The 24,052-nt window shown below is 51.7% G+C and overlaps 1 long non-coding RNA gene across 7 annotated transcripts in view; it reads left to right on the top strand.

Annotated features, from left to right (window-relative positions):
* Positions 1–24,052, top strand: part of LOC119699796 — a 68,565-nt gene that overhangs the window by 30,856 nt on the left and 13,657 nt on the right. For all 7 annotated transcript variants that reach the window (XR_005256541.1, XR_005256542.1, XR_005256536.1 and 4 more), the window contains one exon: positions 14,399–14,487. This is a non-coding gene — a long non-coding RNA (uncharacterized LOC119699796). The remainder of the gene's footprint in view (positions 1–14,398; positions 14,488–24,052) is intronic.

Below are 24,052 nucleotides of genomic sequence, written 5' to 3' on the forward strand. Positions count from 1 at the left end.
AGAGGGCTGTCCCTCTGCAAGGGCAGCAGGGAATCCAGGTTTGGTGCCCTCCATCCCTCTACAGGAAGGTGGTCCAGGCTCGTGAGGGTCTCCAGGCAAAGGGACAAGGGTCCTGTGAGCCCCCAGTGCCAGCCCCGGCCCCGTGGAGGGGCTGAGCTTGACTTCAGTGGGAAATAAACAATTCGGTGTTTTCTCTGGGAAAAGCCAGAGCTCCTTTCGAGTGGTTTGGCTGCTGGGACAATTTTCTGCCCAACGGAGCTGGGGCAGAAACTTTTTTCGCCAAACAGCCTTTGGAGAACGGAGCGCCGGCGTCACTGCGGGGCCGTTCTCCATCAGAGGCAGCAAATCTAAATATGCCATCTAAATATGACACCAAACCTTTATTAAGCATACCGGGAAAGGGATGCGAGACCTCATTTATGATTTCATTCATAATCCCTTCAAAATGAGTTGGTACCAGTATGTGATAAGTGGATTATGTGTTAGGCCCAAGTAAAGCCAGACACAATTAGTGCTTTAATAAACCGGTTGTATGCATTACTAACAACTAAGTCATAAGGGAATTGGCGTATTTACAAACCCTAATTAGTAGTTTGTTACTGTGATACCAAATTTAAACAAATCTGTAGCATTGCTGACCATCTGGGTTAGAAATCTCTGTTTTGAATTTAATTAGGAAATAGTTGTGACAGAAAATTGGTCCTTATTAGTTAGCTAACGATCAGCATTGCCCTAATTGAAATGAAGAACTGGCTGGCGGGTTTGTGAGATGTTTAGATACAAGCAGAGACAATCAAAAAATATTCTCTCACTTAGGACTTTGTGAGCTGTGGTGATTGATTAAGTAACATCCCCTTGATATTTTAGCAGCTAAAATGCAAATGACCCAGTGATGAGCGTGCAGGACAAAAAGCCTGGCAATTAGAGCTGTGCATTTCAGGGTTTGCTTTTAAAGCAGTTCTGCGGGAGCTGGCCTGGTGTGGGTGCTCTGGGGGTACTGGCTGTGCCTTCACCTTCCTCCCCTCTGGCATCCTCAGGAAGGGCATTGCCCCTCCTGGAGTGGGAGCCCAGCTGCTTTTCCAGTCCTGGTGCTTTCCCAGAGAGCAGCTCTGGCCCGCTGAGGCACAGCCAGCCCGGTCCTGGCACCCGGTGCTTTGGTGGGAGCTGGCTGTGTCCAAAACCTGCAGCTCTGCCCTGTCTGTGCCGAGCAGACCACGGGTGTCCAGTGGCTGATCCGTGTGGGGAATGATTGGTCCTGGAAGCACGCACGGGGCAGAAGTGAACATCCCAACCTTGCCATCAAACTGCAGACAGGCCCTTCAGGACACGGGCCGCAGTTCTTAATTCATTTGCACTTTCTCCCTTTATGGTGCTCCACAGGATGTTAGGATTCCTGGTAATGTTTCCAGATGAAAGAAAGCACACGTTGGCAATATCACCCACACCAGTGCTGCTGTCGGAGCAGCAGTGGATACCGAGGAACTCTTTCTGTCTTGGAGCAGACAATGAAGTTTCTGTAGGGGCTTTAAATCACTAAATGTTGAAAGGAATTCCCCGACGGCTTCATCAGTCACTGTGTAAGATTGTTAGAGATCTCCACCAGCTAATAAATTTGATTTGGGGTTTGTTTTGCTGGCATTTACACAAACCCTCTGAGAACTATAGTTACTGTATTCCCATACAGTGTCTGAATTCCGAATTGAGATGCCCGTTCCCCTCTCCTCCGGGAGGCCAAATAAACCTTTGCCACAGAATATGAATGTCGGTTGTTTTTCCTGCTAAGCTGGTGCATTATTATTTGAGGAGATATAGTGTTTGACAAAACCATTTATTTTGTTTCAAATATTTTATTGAGTAATAAAACTCGTTTGTGTTGCTGCCACATGGGGGGATTTGTGCCTGTTAGGCTGTGAGGGACGCGACTGAAGGAACGGGGGCCCAGCCCTGCCATGTGTCCCTCGGTGCTGCTGTCCTGTCCCGCTGCACCAGGCTGTGCCTGGGGAGCTGTGCAGCCTGGGGGTGCAGAGGGATGAGCTGAGCCCCCCAGCCCTGCAGGCTGAGGGTGCAGGGGGATGAGCTGAGCCCCCCAGCCTTCCCTGCCCCACCCATCAGGGTGCTGCAGGCTCAGGCGGCCGCACCGAAAAATAAAGGCCGTGTTGTTTTCTGGGACGAGTATTTTTTTTTTTTTCCTACCCAGCGCTCACAAGTTTATTATGAATGATCCCTTTTCACAGATGTTCCCGTTCTGAATGGGGGAGCAGCAGCGTTCCAGTCTAGAAAGATCCCCTGTGAGCAGAGCCAAGTGCAGCTGGAGGAGGGTGTGAGCCGGGCTGCAGCCACCCCACCCGGCTGGCCAGGAGCCCCTGGCCGTGGGCTTGGGCTGGGGGGCTCGGGCTCACCAGCAGTGCCACCCAGAGTGTGGCTGGGCTCTCTGGGTGCAAACTCGCTCTTCTCCCTGCCCTGCCTCTGAGCTGGGGTTCAGCAAGGCTTGCTGCAAACCCCGCTGTGTTCTGCTCTTTCCTGGGGCTCCCTCTCCCACCCTAGCATTGAGACAGCGCCAAGGGGAATTCTCTTCCAGCCCAAGGCTGCCCAGGCCTGGGGACACGATGCCCTCAGAGATGTCTGGAGCAGCCTGCGTAGGAAGGGGTTTGCTCAAGGGGAAGCCAGCAAGCCCTGGATTTGGATTTTTGCAGTGCTCTGCTGCTTCACGTCTCTGTTTTACATGAAGATGTGTTTGCTTGAAGGGCTCCCAGCAGGCAGAAAGGTTTGAATTCTCCTGTTTTAGCACAGTCAGGAGCATCCTTTCCGTGGGTGGCAGTGCACAGGAGGCCTCATGAGTGTCCATGCAGATGTGCTGCTGTAGCTGCACCTCAGTGCTGGTGCTGGCAGCTCCTGGGGCCACCGAGGCCACCTCGTCCTTCACCCGCCAGCGGCTCGGGAGTGACACTGATGGTGTGCAGCAGGAGCCCTCCCGCCCACCCCCCCGTGAGCAGCATGACAGCTGCCACCGAGCTTTCCGAGGGGGGATAGGGTTTAATGCCCTGGAAAATCCAGGACCCCGTGGAGCATGCAGAGCGTTGGCAAATGGGGGCACGGGGAGCCTTTGCTGGGGAAAGCAGCACGTGGTGCTCAGCCCCCGGGTGACACGACATGTCCTCGTGCCGTGGTGTCCTGGGTGCCATTCGCTTTGGGGAGCTGAATCCACACGCCCTGGGTAAGGCAGGTTATTGTTCTGAGTGCTGAGGCCCAGCCACAGGTGTTGCCCAAACAGTTTTAGTGTTTGTGGTGGATGTTCAGCATCGATTTCAGCTCACCCCTGAAGCACTGATTGCTCCAGCCTGGTTCCAGCGGGCCAGGCAGGAACAGGGTGTGCACGGACTCCCACCTGGGCACCAATCATCTTTTTGGGGAGGTTTAAAAGTATTTCCTTTGGTGGGTGCCTCGACCCACATGTTTCACTTCGGTATCCATCTGCCTGACGATGGCCTCAGGCACTTTCTGTCGGCGTGGGCGTCTTGGCCACTGCCAAGGTCATCACCAGCGGCGTGTGGGGACTCGTGACTCGCCTAGGAGATGGATGGGAGGCATCGCTTTCCTACAGCTGGTCATTAGTCCTCGCTCTGGAAAGGCTTAGCAATTCCAACCCAGTAAATTATGTGCCATTCCTCAAAAAAGTGGATAAATAAATGGGGCTAGAGCATGTCTTTTTTTTTGTCCTGAGCTTCGGTGTATTGATTTGGACATATTTCCAGGCCGGGAGTAATCAATTCTTGGGCAGAATAAAATAATTTCGGGCAAACTCTTGGAGCGACCCGTCATTAATTTGCCTTTGCCGGCGCTCGCTGGGGCCGGGCGAGATGCGCTCGGCATCCTCGGGAGCGGTGCCCTGGGGATCTCCCGGGGCTGCCAGGAGGGAGGGCGGGGGCCGCCGGGACTAATGAATGCGCTGTGTTTGCTCATCTTTACAGAGTCCCTTATTACTGCTAATTGGGAGGGACAGTTCAAACAGGCACAGAGGAGCAGTTGTCGCGGGAGCGTGACTTGCTTCCTAAGGAGCAGCCGGGAGCCCCGCGCCCGGCGCATACCGCCTTTGTCGGGGACCCCTCCGGAGCCGAGCACCGCGGGCAGCACGGGGCGGACAGACGGACAGACGTGCAGCTGTCCGGGACGCGGAGGAAGTCAGCGGCTGACGGAAGGGGTGGGCTGCTGGCTCTGCGCATGGGATCGGGGATGTGCTCCGCATTAATGCGCCCCGCTGCGCCCGGGATGCTGCTGCTGCGGAGCCCCTGGGGTCTGGGAGGGGGCACGCTGTGCCCTGCCGTGTTTTGGGGCTCCCTGGCAGCAGGGAGATCTCCCCCTCTAAGCGTGGCCGTATCTCGCCTTTCCCGGTTGTTTATACGTTTGAGTGTTCTCATCCAAGCTCATATTCCTTCATTTATTGCTGCTTTGCCTAATTAAAACCTTTTGGATTATTCCCCTGCACGCCGAGTGCTCCTTGCAGCTGGGTACCAATTCCGTTTCTACAGCAGGATTGACCCGCTGCACTCATTTTTAAGAGATTTTTTTTTAACGTTACTCGGGGAAAACAGCTAAGCATAAATGTTTCAGAAATAAGAGGAGGATGGGCTTTGTTTCTCAGCCACATTTCGGGTTTGTAGTGCTGGACAGCAAAGGGGAGTGAGCTCAGGGAAGCGGGTCCGTGGCAGTGCCAAGGGTAGGAGGGGCAGTGTCCCTCTGTCCTTCCCGGGGTCGGGGGTGTCCCCTCATGCTGAGTGTGCCCACACATGTGGTAGAGCAGATGGGGTCCCCTGGGTGGGCTCAGGGCTGCTGCTGAGAGCTGGGAGAGGAGGGAGCTACTGCCTTGTTTTGAGAAATCGGGTCTGGCTCAAGCCTGCGTTTTAGTTTTTGCCTCTTCTTTTCTAATATAAAAATGAAGGTTTCCACAGTGAAAACTCGGTTTCTCTTTGAACGAATAATTCCTCTCCCTTAAAAAAAAAAACCAAACCAAACCTCCACATCTCCTGTTTGTGGTGCAGGAGGATGGAGATTATGTGCATCTGCAGCCTGGCTTTAAATGCGTTCCAAAGGCGTATTGTGCACACGTTGTCCCTGAAGAGGATAAACCTAAGGGAACAATCTTAATCTCAGAAGTTCGCACCCACCGCAAAAGCACCGCTAGAAAACACTCTGTGTGTGGCTGGAATCCTCGAGAGGAGCCCTAGCCCTGGCAGAGCAGCCAACAAGAGGCATTTTTTCCTCTTGCGTGTGTGGCGCAGATAAATCGAGTTTGTTTTGCAGCCCATTCTGCTTTAGATTTCCTGTGTCATAACTGAATGAATTTGTTGTTCATTGATACCTTAATATATAGGTTGTTGGGGAGGGATTTTTTTTTTTTTCTTCAAGGGGGAAAACAATGTCCCCTTCACTCATGCCTGAATGGATTCATTTATTCTCCGTAACCTCCGGAAGTCATTTATTTTGCCCCGCGACAGCTGCAGGGTCTGTTTGTGTAGGAGGGCTGGCAAAGCCCAGCCCTTCCTCCTGCCCGTGCCCAGCGCCAGTGGGGCCGGGATGGGCTCCTGGCCTTTGGGAAGGGCTTGGGACAAAACTGCTCTCAGAAATGGCTCTGCTGTGCTCGGAGTGAGGCCACAGCACAGCGCTGCTGCTCTCCTCTCCCCAGGGATGCTCCTGGGCATTTATTTCAGTCCCTCTCTGCTGCTCTCTTCTCCCCAGGGATGCTCCTGGGCATTTATTTCAGTCCCTCTCTGCTGCTCTCTTCTCCCCAGGGATGCTCCTGGGCATTTATTTCAGTCCCTCTCTGCGCACCCTGATGGGTCCTAATCAGCAGCAATTTAATTAATATACATGCCTTTGCAGAGGTTGTGCTTTACTGTAACTCAGCAGTAACTAGGGGCCCTTTGGTGAGAATGTGGGATCTGTTCCATTTATTAAGGAAGGAAAGGAATTGCTCTCTGAGGAGATGTCAGTGTTGGTCCACTGCGCCCTACGGCCCAGTTCAGTGAGGCCAGAAGCTTCTGTGTGTTTCAATGATCAAAACCAATTTTAAAATCTCATGCTTCCCCAAAAACACTTCCAAACACCCTAAAGCCATTTCCTGGGAGAAACCAAACCCCACACGTGTCCAGGCTCGGCAGTGCCAGGCCCTGTGGGTTATCCCTGCAAACCTGGAAACAGCTGTCGGAGCTGGTGTAGAAACGGGAAGGGAGTTCCGTGCTGCCGTTGTGTCAGGCGTGGCCACGCATCCTTTGGTCCCCTTGGGCACATTAAAAGTGTCCCTTAATGTCACTACTGAGCTTCCTTTGCTCGGGGGAGAAAGGTGAATTTCCTTCCCTCTCAGAGGAGTGAAGGGGATGAGGAGGGAAGCCCTCCACGGATCTGTGGATCTGTACTCAGCGCAGTGTGTGATACCCACTGACCTGGAGCTGCTCCCCTGGGCTCCCCCGTGTGCCTTGGCACATCTTTGACTTCCCCAGAGCCCCGTGGAACAGGTGTGTGCCAAGTGTCCAGCTGGACACTGAGACTTCATCCCTCCCCTGCTAAAGGACTGCAGATCATCCACGGTCCAGCCAAAATCTCCTCCTTCCCCACTGCGCCTTGTGCCTTGGCACCTGAAAGAAAACCCGGCTCTGGAGGTTTGGGGTTGTGTTCCCAAATTCTGAGTCAGCTCACCGCCCGTTGTTGTCCCCACCTGTGCTGTGGTCACCTCCCCGGGCAGGAGCTCTGAGGCCCTTGTGACACTTCTCCCTGTGCCACAGCAGCCCCATGGCAGCACGTCCAGGGAGGATCCATCCCCCTGAGCAGGGGCTCTGAGGCCCTTGTGACACTTCTCCCTGTGCCACAGCAGCCCCATGGCAGCACGTCCAGGGAGGATCCATCCCCCTGGGTCCCTGGGAGCAGGGTGCCCACAGGTGGGGAGGGAGGATGGAGGCGCTGGCCGGGAGCTGCTCTCGGTCATCCCCGGGCTGCAGAGGCAGCAGCACCGGCCAGCTGTGCTAATCAGGAATAATGTGCAGCTCAGCAGAACTTCTCCATTAAAAGGTTTTGAGAATAATGTCTAAAATGAATGGCTGGGGAGGTGGGGAGGGAGGAGAGCCCCGGCAGACCCCGGCTCCGAGCGTGCAGTCACGCTGTGCCTAAACCTGGAGCTGGGAATTGGTTTGGTTTGGCTTGGGTTTTTTTTTTATTTTCATTTAAAATTCAAATGTCTGATGTTCTTAAATTGAACAAATGATATTTTAAAAAAATATATCAGGCTCCAACATCTGCAGATTATGATTTGCATTTTGAAATTGGCTGCTTGAATTGAACAAGGATGAATACTGTCACTCTTCTTTCATTCGCTCCATTTATTTAATGAAATGCTAGAGGTCAACCCTTTGTCCTTAAATTAGTTACTATAAAAATCTTTTTGTACTTTTCTGCTTGTTATGATGTCTTCTAAGCAGAAGAAAAGGTTGCCATTAATTATGTCTTTGTTGAATATGGATATCTATTCAGAGTTAGTTAAACAGTTTCAAACAAAATTAGCATCGAGCAACTCGAAGGCCAGCTTTAGGTTGGTTATCAAGAATTTTTTGCTAAGAGAATGCTCTCCTGCAAGTGTGCATTATCTAATATATTCAGCTTTCAGTTGCTAATTTTTTTTCCAGATGAAGATGGGCTTAATTGAGGTTGTGCTTTTAAGTTTGTAGAGCTCTTCAGCATCTCATACAAAAGCATCTAGAGGCTTTTCATTTGTCTTGAGTATGTTTTAGATGTACAAATATTATTTACTTTAAACTCCAAATCAAAAGGCACGCTGTAACTATTTTAAATAAAACATTATTCTCTGCTGAAATATATATAAATTCAAAGGGAGGCTTTTTTTCATTATCACTTAATTTATGTGAAAGAGCCACTATTAGCAAATTTTAGGATAATACTGTGGGAGCGGTTTAGTGCCTGCCTCGAGCAGGCATTTAGTTGTGTAATTTCCTTGTCAGAGACAGAGGCTGTGAGTTGGGGGTGAGACAGAGCCCCATTTTCAGGCGATGCTCGGAGCTGAGAGCCTCTGGAGCAGGGTTTGGAGATTGCTGCTTGCCCGGGGAGCGCGGGTTTTTGGGAACAGCCCCCCGGGTGAGTGCCTGTCTCTCTGCTGAGGGGTTCAGGCTGGTCTGTTCTCCACTCCCTGCCAGTCCCAGGGCAGCCCAAGGTGGCTTTCAGGGGGTGACAGGGCTGGCTGGTTCCTGAGGTGCCCATGCCAGGGGTGGGACACTGCTGAGGCTGCTCTCTGCCTGCTCCGTGCCCCAGGCACCAGACAAAAAGCCCTTCCTTGCCCCCAGAAATGTTTCTTAACAAACCCTAACAGAGCCAAGCTCCTTGGCGGGTCACCCAGGCTCTGTGTGTGCGTGTGAGGCACCCAGGCTTTGCCTGCTCTGGGGCCTGGGCAGTGTGGAGGGACTGTCAGACTGTCAGCAGCCTCGGGTGATCCAGCCCCGAGCCAGAAAATAACGGGCTGAGGAGCTGGGTACAGAGACGGGAGGAAAAGCTGCAAGCAAAAAAAAAAAAAAAAAAGAAAAAAAGAAAAAAAGAAAAAAAAAATGGAGACAATTAGGAAAAGTAATAAGAAAATATAAACGTGGTAGCGGAGGATTAGTCCTAGTCATTGGAAATGCAAATGATCTCCGTGCTCGCTCCCAACATCTTTTTTCTAGGCTTGTGTTTCAGAAAGGATTTTTCTCTCATTGTGGTTTTTTTCTCCCTTTTCCTCCTCCTCAGAGCAGCAGAGCTGCTTTCCCAGCAGCATTAAATATTCCCCAAGCTGAGACACTAACCTTGTAATGCTTTTAGGTATAATATACAGATTTTTTTTTTTTTTCATTTTAAATGGTAGCTCATAATGACATTGTGGAGTAGGGATCCCGAGTCAGCCTTATTATCATGGTGTCTCCTTGAGCTGAACCTCTGAGAAATGTGAAGGGGAGACCTTTTGGAATGAACAAATCCTTTAGCTGCCTATAATTATTTATTAAAATAGGCGGCCGGGATAAAGGGCCGGGGAGGGGGAGGGAGGAGCAGCATTCCTCTCCCCGTCCGTCCCTCCGTGCGGGCACACGTAGATGCACACCCGGGCAGCCAGCAGGGCCGCTGCCGTGGCCGGGCTGGCACTTGAGAAATGTAAAGCAGTGGCTGTGCAGTGCCAGGGACATGAGCCGTGCCCAGGTGACACGCGTTGTTGGGCACCGGAGGGACACGGCTGCTGTCGGAGCATCCCGCGCTGCTGGGGGAGTCTGACGGCGGTGCTGGGCAGGCTTGGGAGGAATGTGGGGAAAAGGGGGATGAGGATGGGAGCAGCGCTTTCCCACTCTGTGCGCCAGTGGTGAAAGCGAAACCATTCTGCTTCATTAGCCGGCTAAAAGAAAGGGGGGAAAAAAGGGGGACAGGAAAAAAAAAACAAAAAAAAACCAAACAAAACCCGACCAAAAACCCGACAAAACGCAAATCAAACAAACAAGAGACACACAAAGCAAAAGCCCTCCAAGGCACCAAGCAAACCTTGCTGGGGTTTCACGGCATGCTCGCTCCGGTGGCCGCAGACGTGTCCAGCTCCGGTGGCCGGCCGGGAGCGCCGCGCTGCCGAGCGTGGCCGCGCTGCCGCGACCCTCTCCCTGCGCCGGCAGAAATTTTATAAACTTCGGCTACTTAAAAAAAAAAAAATAAAAAAAATCTTTGGGGTCAATTTTCCACTTGTGCCTGTAGCTCTTGAACAAGTACTTTTATGGTTCCTTCTAGCGCGCAGGATTTATCTGCAGCTCTGTGAAGGGCTTTTACATTTAATCCAGCGCTGAAGTAGTAATTTGTCGCCGGCGCTTCCTAGCAGGCTTTTCTTTTAACTTAGCCGGGATGCGGGCCCTTTGTGCGGGCTAATCTGCGCCGCACAATGCCGGGGCAGCTCGGGGCCGGGGCGGCTCGGGGCCGCCCCTCGGATGTCCTCCCGGCCGAGCGAGGGGACGCGGTGAGTGCCGGGCGGAGGGAGGGAAAGGGGCTGGGGGCACCTCGGGGCTCCCCAACCGGCCGGGAGCTCAGCTGGCTTTTCCACGTGTGCGCACGGAGCCGTCGCTGCACGGAATTTGTAGGAGCTCCTGTGCCTTTTCTGCAAAAGCTCTACTTTTTTTAGGTGTTGCTTTTTGGTTTGGTTGTTTGTTTTTTTTTCCCCATTCCGCTTGGATAATCGGGTTTTTAAATCAAATTTAAAGTTCCTCTTACATTGGGGATAACGTGCTTGGGTTTGGTTTTTTTCCTGCTTTATAGCCTGCCCGTATAGACTTTTCAGGGAGAGGGAAATATCACGGTAAAGGAAAAGAATCTTTTACCAGTTCTTTATTTTAATTGAAGTATCACAGTTTTTAGAATAATTTTAGAAGCGAGAGCTTCACCCTTCTGCCTTGCAGATGCCTGTCTATTTTATTAAAAATAGTTTTGTTCTGATACCAGTATTGTGGACGAATATTTTATTGCAGATATGAAAACATCTTATGGATGAGTTTGGACATAGCAGAAGCGTGTGAAATAGTGCCCGACAAATATGAAATAGTCTCTCATAAATAAAGATACCAAAGCCACAATATTAAAAATGGGAGCGGCTCTGCCTGCCTCCCTTTTATCACAACATTTCTAAACTAGACTGATACTGCAGGCGGCTTTTTGGTGATGGCTCAGGAAAGAAACGTTGCTGTATTTCCATGAATTATGCCCGTACTTTATACTCTGTCCGGGGGCCAACTGGATCCCTTTTCTACGTTGGGTAAATGTCAGCGCGCAGCAGCAGCACCTCTAACTAAAAAAAAGCATTAAAAAAGCTGCTTTTGGGAGCCGTGTGCCCCAGGTGTGGGCAGGGCCAGCCCCCCTCTCCCTGCCCAGTGCTGGCACGGGCATCCCTGAGCTGGAGCCCGAATCATTCGAGCCGCAGCCCGCTAGCAATCTCCGTGAGCCGCAGAGAGGGGAGCCCGCAGGTACGGCAGCGGCACGTGGGGAGGGAGCTTTATGGGCATGATTTAGTGAATATGAGAACATATTTTGTGCTCCATTGTTTAGACTCAAGAAGGCATAAAATCTTTAACATCTATTTATCACGTAGCTGTTTTAATGTAAACATTTGTCTATTTGGATGAAGTGTTTTCATTATTAAGCTAATTTCCACATGTTTCAGATAGACTGATGAGTTGGAAGCAGAGCACTCGCTGATGAGAAACGAAATTCGGCCGCGGCTCAGCCTGCTGTCAGATACATCTTCATTAGTTTTTGTCATTCACTGATGGCAAATGCTCTATAAATGAGATGACGATCAGGTCCGCCTTGATAACTTGCCTTATCTCATTAGTTTTCACATCAAAGTTAATCAGCAATGTGAATTGTAATTGCTGGAAGAGACAATGCAATAGATCACTCGGCCTTTTTTTTCTGCGTGGCATCTTGAAACATCAGCAGGCTGGTGTGAGTAGATAGGCTCCGAAGGAAAATGATGTGGAAAGCATAATAAGCAAGCTGCTCGGAATTAATGAGCTTACCCAATAAGAAAAGAATAACCAATCAATGTGAGCTGGGCAAATATAATTTAGGAATAATTGCTTGATTGGTTGTCTATAGTAGGCTGATTTGACCACACACAAGGATTAAGAATTAAGATGTCAAGGCAAAAAATAATTTGGCAACTGAGGGCATGTAATTTTTTGTTCCCCTCCCTTTATGACTGAAAGCGATTGCTGTTTGATATGTTATTCCCCGGGAATGAAAACATTAGACGGGCGCGCACCGGTGGGTGGGGTTCTTCCTCTCCTTTATACGCTCCTTTTATCATACAAGGTCTTTCAAACCTCGCCGGGGATATTGCGGCACGGGACATTAAAAACGGATGGGGGAGGTGGTGGGGGGATGGAGTAAAATAAAACTACAGAAAAGCCCCCCAGACGTCTTCATTTGTGAGCGCGGCACAGAGAGGAGCAGGGGCTGCGCGCTCAGCCCGGTGTTGGCAGAGCCCGGCCGTGCCCCGCTCCAAACCCCAATCCTGCGCGATTCCTGCACTTCCCGTGTAATTCTCCCCACAGCCATTGGCCAATTAGTAAAGAACCCTTATATTCTTCTATCTAAACTACGGGGAAGGTTCAGCCAGAAGGTAAATTTGCTTTGATCTACATTACACCTAATTGAGTCACCACCAATGTCTCTATCCCAACATCAAGAAATGTGAAAATGTTAGATTATTTCACTGGGGATTAAACCTAATTTTCGCGTGTTCTGCATTAACCTATTAGGCTGACTCATCTGCATTGCTAATGCGGCTCAGGCAGCTGTCACCGCTAAAGAAAAACATGATCATGCAATCCTTGAATGAATGATTCCAGCTCTGATTAGTGTTAGTGAAGTTAGCTGAGCCCTGGTGATAAGGCAGGAAAATTCCCAGGTTGCCAATAGCTTTGAAAATTATCAGACTCCGGGCAAAATGTAGCTGGCGGCGCGCAGGGCCTCCCTCCGAAGGTGGCATTATTTAAGGCCGTCTCTCTCTTCGGGCTGCTCGCTGGAACGTGGCTGCTGCTGCAGCTCCGTCCGAGGGGCTGGTGCCAGGGGTACGGATTAAAATGCTAATGGGGAGCGACCTGAGCGTGGACAGCCGCAGGTTTTTTTTCCTGCCTGGCCGCGTCCGGGCTTTAAATGCGTTTTCCAGAGGGCAGCGGCGGCGATGCCCAAGCCGGGAAAGGGGCCTTGGGGGGCCAGCACCAGCCACGGCCCCGGGCTGGGCTCCGCTGCTCTTTGTTCCCGTCAGCTCCAATCGTTCCTCATTCTATCTGTCAGATTCAAATAAGAAAAAGAGGGGGGGGGAAGCAACAATGGCCCATCCCCTTGAGATGGGAAAAAATTTAGGAGTGAGTTATCCCCGAGCAATAGAGCCAGGAGCCAATTTAATCCGATTAGCGCCTGCTGACAATGGATGCTCCTCACCCATTGTGGACAGAAGCTTTCACTTTATTTGTTTCTATTAGCCGAGAACCCAAGATATTGGAAAAGTGGAACTTTGCCCCAACAATTGAAGAAAAAACAAATTGAGAGAAATCATCTAAAGTGTCAATATTGATCTTTTGGCCCTGACTGTGTGCGGAGAGGACTTGTTGAGTGCCCAAAGTTTGCTGTGTGCTCTCAGTGCTCCCCGAGCAGGGGGTGGTGGCGGCTCTTTCCGCCGGGATGGTGGGTGCACAGGGCAGGAGCTGCCGAGGCAGAACAGAGGGGTTTCCATGGGAAAAGACTCAGAGCTGTTCACCAAACCACAGCGCTGATAGGAGATGTAGCAGGGCTTTAAACTGCCAGGCACCTGCTGGTGTTGACTCCCAGCTCCTCAGCGCAGACGCTCACTGCAGGTGTCGGCAGAGGTTCCTTCCCATCACATTTCATGGGGAGAAGCTGCTTTCCACACACCTGGAGTGCATCCTCCTGTCTCCCAGCACCGATATCCATGACAGCCACAGCTCCGTTTGGTGTCGCTTGTGGCTCCCCCTGTCCCTGTGTGACTGTGGCATCACTCCAGCAAGGACAGGCCACACCTGGGCTCCATGTGCTGCTGCTGGAGCCACCTCCCTGAACCACTGGGGCATGGCCAAAGTTGGGCAGGTTGGTGTCACCAGACCTGCTGCAAGGCCTGCTTCGTTTTCAGGAAGGAGGATTCCCCTCGGTGCTGCCCTGCGCATCCAAACCCTGCAGACATCCCCAAAAACCCTGGGAATGCCACACTGGAGATGTCCAAGCCTGTCAGGCATTGCTGGGCAGTGAGGGGCAGGATGGAGGTGGACACCAAGGTCAGCACAGGGTGGTGACCTGTTCCCTCCAGATCAACACTGCTGGCATTAAAACACAACCTTCAGAGCCACAGGGATTCCAAGGGGAATGGGAGGAGAGGGATGCGTGGCAGCAGGAGCACTCCCTTCGCCAAAGGGCCTTCCTGGGGACCCCCACCATGGGCTGGCAGTGCCGGCCAGGGCAGCTCGGGTGGTGCAAACTGTAAGATTTGGGGTTTTACCCCCAAGTTTTTTGCTGTCTGGAAAAGCAGGGACCTACTGAGAAAAGCAGTGTTCCCAGGAAAGGACCTACACTGCAGTTTGGGAGAGGTGCCTGTTAATATCCCAGGCTCCAGTAGTAGCTGCAGATTGGAATTCTGACCTGATCCACACCCTTGCAGGTCAGGGGGTAATTCCCCTGAGCACCCACCCCTCTCCTCCCTGGTGGTGCTGCCCTGTGAGCAACAGCCTGCCTGGGAAAATTCTCTCAGGGGAGAATTATTTCACAGAGCTACCCCACAAAAATTACTTCTTATCCTAAAATGTGATTTTTTTTTCCCTCCCCTCTGTTCCAGTGAGCGGCTCCAGGTGTCAACTGAGCAAAGTCAGGATCAGCTGCAGTTATTCCAGAGTACGTGCCCACGTGCAGAATATTCCAGAACAGGTATTTCACTTTAAATTCATGCCCCGTCTTATTCCAGAATATTTTCCCTGCATAGAGGAGCACTTGGCTGGGGTCTCTGCTTGCTGCCGTACTAGTGATAAGATGGATTGGCTGATCTAATAGGTCTTTTCAATCTCTGATTTTGAAAGCTAAGATTGGGAAATTAATTTCAGAAAGGTCAAAACAGAGCAAGGCTATCCTGCTGCTGTGTGATGGATCCTATTTTTTTTTTAAATCTGCCTATTGAGGGAAAGGTTAGTTATTCAGCATCCTGCAAAAGAAAGAAATAAATAAAGCAGGCCGAGGAACACAAAAGTGTATAGATCTGCTGACCCATTCGCAATCCTCAGTTAATGAGAGCGCCGGGGAGCGGCAGCGCTGAGAGGCTGCGGAGCTGGGGGCGCCGACCCCGCGGGTGGGGAGCGCGGTGTCCCCTGCGCCCGAGCCTGGGAGGTCTGCTCCCACCCCCCGGCTGGGAAAACGCTGAGCACATCCCCGGGGTGTTCACAAAAAACCCAGCCCGAGGCACGCTGGGGGGGATGGAGAGGGGCAGCGGCGGCGCTCGGAACCGCCGCGGTCACGGGGAGGTTTGGGGAGTCGTGCCGTGGGGTTTTGGCGTGTAGGGTCACGCTGAAAGGTCACTCAGAAGGAAAGGGGGGGGAAAGAAAAAACAAAGACTTCATGTAGGTATTCCCCTGCTTTTTATTTGCTTGTTCTCTTCCACACAGCCGAACAGTAAAATGGAGAGTAAATTGCTTTAGTGCTTTTAAAGACCAGGGAATCAGGGGGAGAGCAAAGGGGCCGTTTAGGAGGAAACGACTTCTTAATTAACAACAAAATAGATTTCTCTTGTTTGTTTGCCTTTTTTTTTGGCGTCTCCACATGGTATGTTCAGCAACCTGCTGAGCTGTCCTTCCTCTGTCCACTTCTCTTCTTGTGGAAGAATATAGGATGTTGGATTTTGGGAAGTGGGGAGAAATCCGCCAGTTTCAGCAGCACTGATCAGATTTTGTCCTGACAGCCCGGGGAGGTTGAGCTCTGCCTGGGAGGTGCCACCTGCGGGGAATCTGGTGGCTGCTGCTGTGCCTGGGATTGCTGTGCAGCCCCATCTCTCAGTGGGATCCCCGTGGGGTGTCCCTGAGGGGCTGCTGCAGGGAGGAATGGGGTGAGGGACAGGCGGAGGCAGCTGAAGAGCTGAGCTGCTGCCGGTCCAGACCCCACAAGGCCCCTCTCCCTGATATAAGGACAGGCTGTCCTGTGAGCACTAACCTGGGTCTCCTCGGAGCAAACCCAGAGAATCCTGCTGATTGCTCTGGAGATGGGATCCTGACCGGAATACCTGGCCAATGCAACATTAATTAACACACCCATCTCAGGTGTAATTCACCCCTGAACCTGTATGAGCCAATGTCACTTCACAGTTCCCTCTTTGCAGACAAATCCTACATGTGTATGGATCCAGGGCCATCCCTACCATTCCTGGAGCTCTTCACTTCCTGCTTTTCCTGGTGCTTTCTGCAGCCAGTGTACAAAACCCAAGCAGGAGTGATGGGTAAAATAAATATCTCCAGTTGAGGATTCTGCTCCCAGGTTCAGTAGTAAATGGTAATTATTAGTCAATATACACAAACCACTTCACTTCCTTAGCACATCAGGCCACACTGGAGGTAAAGCATAACTTGGGAAATGGGTTGCGGATCTCATTCTGAACACGAGATGCCAAGGAAAATGCTGGAGCACACAAACCTTAGCATCTGGGTTATCCTTTACCAGCAGAGAATCCCTAGCAGGTTTGACTGGACACCGGAGCACCTCTAGGCAGAGTTCTCATACCTTGGGATTTCTTCCTGTAACTTTCAGAGGAATTTTCCCCAAGTCCTCGTGTTTCTCCCATATGAAAGTGCATCTTTCCCTGCAAGAGAATCCAGGTGTCCAATACTCAAGCTTAGGGTCAAAAAGAAGTTTGGGGCTTTATTGTCCTCTTTTTTTTTTTTTTTTCATGTGTGCTGTGGACTTTTTCAAGTTCAACCACCGCTTAACTGTGTAATTTGAATGTTTTATTATCATTGATGCAGTAACTTCACATCGAGTGTGCACTTGTAGCAAACAGGCATGGAGAAATTCTTGGTGAGGGCGCCAGAAAGGTGTGGCTCTGTTGGCATGGCCTGGGGACAAGAAGAGTGTGAGGAACGAGGTCCCCAAAAACTGTCCCTGCACCAGCACATGCTGGCTTGTGGCTTGAGCTGCTCCATGGGGATCTCTCGCCCTGGGAGAGTCCCAGCTTTCCTGGGAGCTTTGCCCTGGCTGAGGGCCCCACCCCAGAGCTGCTGTGTGGGCTGTCGGTCCTCAGCCTCCAGCAGATCCCAGGAACACCGGGGAAATAGCCATAAACCCTATTTAAATAGGGAGCTGGTGGGAGGGAGAGGGGAACATTTATTACTGTCTAATCCCGCTCAGGTTTTCTACACCATATGTCTGAGCAGCAGAACATGTGAAATGTGTACTAATTACTCTGCCTGTGTCATGTGTGTATATTTTATATGCAGTCCCTGACCTTTTTGTTAATAACTTCACATTATATTCATTGACCTGAAACAAATTGAATTCAGTGGCACTCACTCCAGAATTGAATTACATAGTCTTCTTAATTGGTCTCTTATTTAAATGTGGAAAAGTAACAGTTTACCACCTGTAATTATTCTTTTCCTTAAGAAATTCCTGTGGAGAGCGTGTGTGTGCATGTCCGTGGCACACGTGCTGGGCTCGTGTCCGGGAGGAATTCCCACAGGAGCCCCAAGCCCAGCTGGCACCATGGGGCAGGAAAAAAAAACCCCTAAGAGTTCTGACCATCCGAAGCAAAACCACTTGTAAAAGTGTGTAAAAACCCCAGAAGGATCTCCTCTGCTGGGGGAAAGGGTAGCCCTGGGCCAGCAGCCCTACTCAGCCCCAGCCCCCACCAGCCAGCATTCCCTCGCTTTGCCAGGTCCCATCCCGGGACACGGAGAGCACGGAGAGTGGAGGTGGGAGCTCTGGGAATGCTGACCCTCCACAAGGAGAGCACAGAGTGTGGAGGTGGGAGCTCTGGGAATGCTGACCCTCCACAAGGAGAGCACAGAGTGTGGAGGTGGGAGCTCTGGGAATGCTGACCCTCCACAAGGAGAGCACAGAGTGTGGAGGTGGGAGCTCTGGGAATGCTGACCCAATGCAAGGAGAGCACAGAGTGTGGAGGTGGGAGCTCTGGGAATGCTGACCCAATGCCGTGGGAGAGAGCCCGGCTGGCTGGAATCTCCGCTCGGCTTTCATCCTTCCGAGGAGGCTGAGTTAATTGCCGAAGCCGAGAGGAGGAGACTTACTCTTTACTTACTATATTTAACTTAAAAATGCAAATGTTATTAGTGTCCCGATCAGTGATAAGAGTGCCTTTGTGCCAGGCTTTAACCTCCATTAGGGGGGATTAGGAGAACGTATCCACATTGGCATTTTCCAAGTGTCACTGTGACAGCACTTGCTGCACAAATGCCTGGCTGTCACACTGAGGTTTATCACCAGGTTTTTTCCTGCGAATGCAGACTAATAAGCCCAGAAATTACAATTGCCTCCCTGCCGAATCTGTGATAGGCGGAAATAATGATATCAGTGCCCTGCTAATCTCCTGCCTCCGCGCTTGGCACCAGCCTATTGAGTCACCTGTCATACGCCGCTTTGATGAGGCGAATTCAATCTCTCAGCTATAATGACAATGGAGCCATTTTAATGTTTGGAAATGATTATGTGAAGGTTTCTCTTTGCTCTGTCTTGGCAAGCAAACCAGGTCAGCGTTCCGGCTGTGTCTCCCGCCGCCGCTAACGACTTGGAAGGAGCTGGCCTGTATTAAGTGAATATGCCAAGTTATTAGAAAGGAGATGCTGAAGGCAGCTGGAGGGGGGAGCCTCTTTTTATTTCCTTTTTCACAGCAAGCGTGAGCCTGAGAAGATGCTTCACACACGTGAGCATCTCCCACACACCCATGGTGCCCGGCGGGCCACGAGAGCCCCGTGCGCCGTGTGCCGGCAGCCGCAGGCTCCTCGCTCCAAAATCCACCCGGGAATGGCTGGCGTTGCACAACAGGCCGCATGGAGCTGGCTTGGTGAACAAACCAAGCTCCCAAACCTGTTCCAAGCCCTCCAGCCTGCTGGTGTGTTGGGAAGGGGGCTGCTGGAGGGCTGCACCCGGAGCCTGGTTGGGCAGCCGTGGAGAGAATCTACGGTGCTGGATCCACTCCTGCCTGGGTGTCCGTGTCAATTCACTTTGGGGTAGAGACACTGAATTTCTCCTTCCCTCAGGTGTCTCTGTCTGTGAAACTAGGTCACACTCCACCTTTGAACAGGAGCTGAAACACTTGGTTTGTGTGTTTGAATACAAAAGGAAAATGACTAGGTTTCCTCAAGCTGCCAGAGGTCCCAAATTCACGGAGGAAAGCATCTTCAGCTGGATGAGGGTTTAAGTCACCTTGGAGAAGCGCAGGGTCTGTCAGAGCCCGCTGCTGGAATTCCATAGGTTGGGTACAACCTGGGGACTCTTGGTGCTGCCCAGTCTTCCAGCCGGATGGCCTCTCCCTGGCATCTCTCTGCCAGGATCCTGTGGGTGTGGGTGACGCGGCTGTGGCCCAGTCCTGCAGAGAGGCCGGCACATCCCAGCGGGAAGCGACGCTTCCCACGCAGTTCCATCATCACCACCCTGCAGGTGCCTCTGGCACTGAGGTGTTTGCCACCTTCCCTTGGCCTTCCCTGCCAGGGGATGGGTTTTAACCAATATATTAATTTTCCAGGATCTTGACTGAGTCTTTGCTGGGGCAGGGGTAAAGCAGCAGAATTTCAGATGTCAAGCTTTTTTAAGGCGAGCATTCAAAGCTGGCCCTGGATGGGTGTCCTGGGCCACTCTTCAGTGGGTGAAAGGCAGTTGTTGGGCTGGAGAGAGGATGGAGCAGAACCCAATTGACCCACACCGTGCAGGGAGCAGCGCTGAGCCCCTTTCACCAAGGGTCCTTGCAAAGAAATCTTTTTTATTAGAGCTGAGTGCTGAAATTATTTCAAGGAAGTGATTATGTGTCTAATAACAACTGTGCCCGCGTGAGCGACTGCCGTAGAAAGAACCAAGGTTTGGAGATGGGCTGAGCAGGCGTCAAAGCAGCGGGGACACAGGCACACGGGGCTGTCCCCTCGTGTGTGTTTGGAGGGATGCTCCTGCCGGGAGCTTGGCTCTGGCCCTTCTGGTGGGAACGGGATGGGCGATGGCATCGACGCTGGGATGTCCTTTGGTTTTGGAAGAGCCCAGCTTGGGCCTGGGTGTCATGCTGCTGCCCTTCCAGGCTGGTGCCTGCATGGCGGGGAGCTGGGCACCGCCACCCCCACGCACCCCCACATCCATCTCCCCTAATTAAGGCAGCCAATCTAATTAGGGCGGTGCCCCGCGCAGCCACCCCATGGGGGCGCATCAAAGCCAGCGTGGGGCTGGCGCACGGGCAGCGCAATTACCCAAGTTAAGAAAACATCCCTGTAATTAGCCAGGCAACTCCGAGCACAAGGAATGGAAATTAGTCACAGCGCAATAAATTAGTCGGTGCATACATTACGTGCCGGGAGCACCCCGGGGGCCTCATGTTTTCAAAGCTTTGGTTTGCAGCCCCATGCCTCTCAATAAAGCATTCATCCCTAGGTGATTATGTGCCAGCAAAAGGAGTTTTTAACTGAATTACAAATTTTCTTTTCTAATTCTTTTGTAGGCAGAATTGGGATCCCTCACTTTTTTCTTTTTTTTCTTTTTTTTTTTCTTTTTTTTTTTTCTGAAGGTCCGGGGAGCAAAGCCACTTCCCTCCCCCTTCAGCTAATAATTAATTTTCAGCTTTTCAGGGTGCTTCAAGACCCTGCATTGTTTGCTTTAATTGGGAGCGGTAGTTAAGGAACTATTTCAGAATCCCTCCCCAATTCTGAACTATTTTAGCTGTCGTTTCTTTCCTGGGGGAAGAAAAGGGGAGGGCGAAGCAGGAAATTGGACTGTAGCAGCACATAACATTTGCATCAAAATAATACAGCCGGCAACAGAAAATCACAATCACATCACTCAGAAGGAAGGAACAGAATACAAATTAAAGGAATAATGTAAATTTTTTGCCATTAAGCTTCAATGACCATTTGAAATGGTGCAAGGCACAAAGGTTTTGATGAGCATCATCCAGTTTGATTATTCATACTTGTGCTTCTGCTTGAATTAAAGTAGGAGTGCTAGAGCCTGTTAGAGCAAAATATTTGAATTGGTAGTGAACTCTCACCTTTACTTGCATCCATTTACTTTTCAAATGAATACCAGATAAGTTAGTGCATTTTATAATCGGCCTGTTTTCCAGTGAGTGCTGTCATTACATACCAATTTCTTTTAGAAGTGCTTCCTAAGAAACATTAAATACTTACGAATAAGGATGTGTCCATCACCGGCAGCAGCCCTCTGCGAGCAGGCAGGTTGTGTGTCCTCCCTGCCAGGGCTGTGTGCGTGGCTTCTCCGGCCTCGGGTGGGGCTGCCAGCGATGTCTGACCTGGAGAGGGAGCTCCCTGTGGGCTACGGGAGATGTTGGTGTGTGGGTGCTGCAGAGCCATGTGCAGGAACATCCCTGCCAGGCTTTCCAGCAGCAGCCATGGGAGGAAAGAGCTCTCCCTCCAGCCTGAAGCTTTCTCCCCTGAGCTATCGCTGCTTTATCCCGGTTCCAGCACTCGCACACACAGATAGAGGAAAAACAAGAGGAAAGACCAGGATTGATGTGAGTTTTCAGGTGCTGCCCTGTGAAGAATTATGGATGCAGGGGAAAAGCAAGGAGCTTTAGGGTAGGGTGGCAGGAACCAGCCTGGAGAAGCTTCCCTGGGGCCTGGTCTGACCAGCGTGAAGGGCTGGCAGGTTTGCTGGGTGCCTTGAGAGCAAAACTGGCCGGCCAGGTGTTCGTCTGAGGTGGTACCGTGGGATTAATGGCCTCAAAAGTTGCAGCGGGAGAAATTTAGATTGGATATTGGGAAAAATTTCTCGTCCAGAAGGGCTGTTGGGCATTGGAACAGGCTGCCCAGGGCAGTGGGGAAGTCACCATTCCTGGAGGGATTTAACAGATGGGTGGATGTGACACATGGGGATGTGGGTTAGTGGTGGCCTTGGCAGTGCTGGGGGAACGGTTGGACTTGATCTTGGAGAGCTTTTCCAACCTAAATGATCCTATGGGCTTCTGAAAAAGCCAAAAGGCAGACTCCAAATCAATGCAGAGAATCCCAGAAAGATTTGGGTTGAAAGGACCTCAATGCTCATCTCATTTCACAGGCAGGGACACCTTCCACAATCCCAGCTTGCTCCAAGCCCCATCCCGTCTGGCCTTGGACACTGCCAGGAATCCAGGGACAGCCACAGCTTCTCCGGGCAAAGCTGGTTTGCTAATAATTAGGTTATTCCTAATGAGCAACGGGCTGGTGATGCTGCTCAGAGCCATCCCCAGCTCCATGAGCTCGGAGGTGTCAGCAGAGCTCCTGTGGGCTGGCAAACACCCGCTGCCGGACCGGCGGGAGCTGCGGGATGCCTCACCCTGCCCCGCTCCAGGGCTCGATAAAATGCCTTTTATTAAGATGAGGGAGGGGGAAATCAATGCGACTACACATCAAACCCGAACAAACCTCCGGTTTAGCAATTCCCGAGCAATCCCTCAGGAGCCAATGAAGGCCGGGTTATTTAAATGAGAAAGGCCGGGATGAATGCTTGCCTTTGTCCGGGCGCTTCCCCAAGGTGATCTGGGTTAAACCCGTGCTCTCAGGGTTAATTATCAGCTGCTTTTCTTTAAAAAATGTTTTTTTCCTTATTGACACAGGGGGGTTGATTTATGTAATATCCATCATAATTCCCAGATTTCTGTAGATTACAAGGTTATCCCCACGCACCGCTCTGCTGGCGGAGGGGCTCCGCGCTGGCCTCCTGCCTTGCTCCGGCCACCACCGCCAGCCCTCCCGCTCCCTGGCCCTCCTTAATTAGGGATGTTTAATACAAGGGGCTCTGGGGTGCAATTAAAACCAAATAAAACAAAAAGGCGGCGTGGAAAAGCACAGCCCTGCTCTTTCCTTCCATCTTCTCCCCCTCCCCGGTGTCTGTGATGCCTCTCCAGCCCACCAGGGATGGTTTTTGGGGACCACCAGCCCCAGCCCAGCAGAATCCCAATCCCCTTCTCTCCAAACAGGGGGAATGGCCCCCCATGCACCTATGGGGTCAGAGCCCTGCGCGTGAGCCTGGAGGTGATGTGGGGCCTCTCCAGTCCTCAGCATAGTTCCATAAGCCAGCTGAAGAAGAGGCCAGATTGGCATCCAGCTCTCCAAAGCTGGTCTCCCAGTCCTGAATCCCTCAGTCCTGGGGAAAAGGAGCAGTGCCTGGCCTCTCCAGTCCCGAGGTTTGAGATGCCCCTGTGGTGTTGAGGAGGTTTCCCTGTGCCCAGGCTGGGGAGGGAGGAGGGAGGAGGCACGCCTGGCTCCCAACACACGCAGCACCTCATAGACTTTGGGAAGGAGCGTTTCCTTGGGCCTGGCTGCTCCACGTTACTTGTCTCTCCATACTTATTTTTCTTCCTCCCATCCTTGGGTTTTTTGCTGCTTCCCCCCTGCTCAGTGCCTCGAAGCCCCAGTGCCTTTGCAGGCCCTTTTCCACATCCTTGTTTTCCGGCTGCTGGCCTGCGTGTGGGCAGCCACGGATTTCTGACAGCGCCGAGAGCATCCCTGCCGCAAACCACGGCTTTCAGGGATCATTCCACTCGACTGGCTGAGAAGAAAACTGCTCTGATAGAAACTATGTCATAATAGTTGGGAGCTGGATAACAACGCCCCGCTGCCGGGGCTGATCTATTCTCCTACGCCAGTGCGGGGAATTGGTCTCCACCAAAGCAGAAAATGGAGCTGGCTTTTCAGAAGGGTTTAAAATTAAGTGGCTCTGGAGTCACCAGATGATGGTTTCGGTAATATTTCCATGGCCAAGCCAGTCCTTTCGTTCTGGGAGGTGCTGGTCTGCAAAGCAAACGTCCCACAGCATCAAACCAGAGCTCCTCACAAAAGTTTTAAGTTTGGCTTTCAGCTCCCCACGGCCGCTGCCTCTCGGGAGTGACTGGGGGGAGCTGGTGAGGTTTAAGAGCAGCAGCCTGAGAGATGATGAGGGGAATGACACACGCTCTGGATTTACTCAGAAATGAAGAACGTCTGCCTAAGTTTGCTTTGGAAAGGCAGAAATGAGAGGGCTGCTTGAGAGTGAGGGCTGGGCACCTCTGGCGATGGCAGGCAGAGCGACACAGGGCAACAGAGCCATCACCGGAGCGGGGCTGGAATAATGGGTTCCTCCCATGTCTGGCTCCTGCACGTGGCACTCCACCCCAGCTGGCACCCTGGCAAGGGCAATCTGAGGAATTAGTTTAACTCCGGCTCTCCAGTTTGGTTTCGCAGGGGAGGAGGTGCAGTCACCGCACAGCAGCCACCGAGCTCGCAGCAGGTCCCTTCCGGTGCCTCCCGGCGGTGTCCCAGCTGGAGGCTGC

This window comes from Motacilla alba, chromosome 3 (assembly GCF_015832195.1).
Source record: "Motacilla alba alba isolate MOTALB_02 chromosome 3, Motacilla_alba_V1.0_pri, whole genome shotgun sequence".
NCBI classification, from domain to species: Eukaryota; Metazoa; Chordata; class Aves; order Passeriformes; family Motacillidae; genus Motacilla; species Motacilla alba.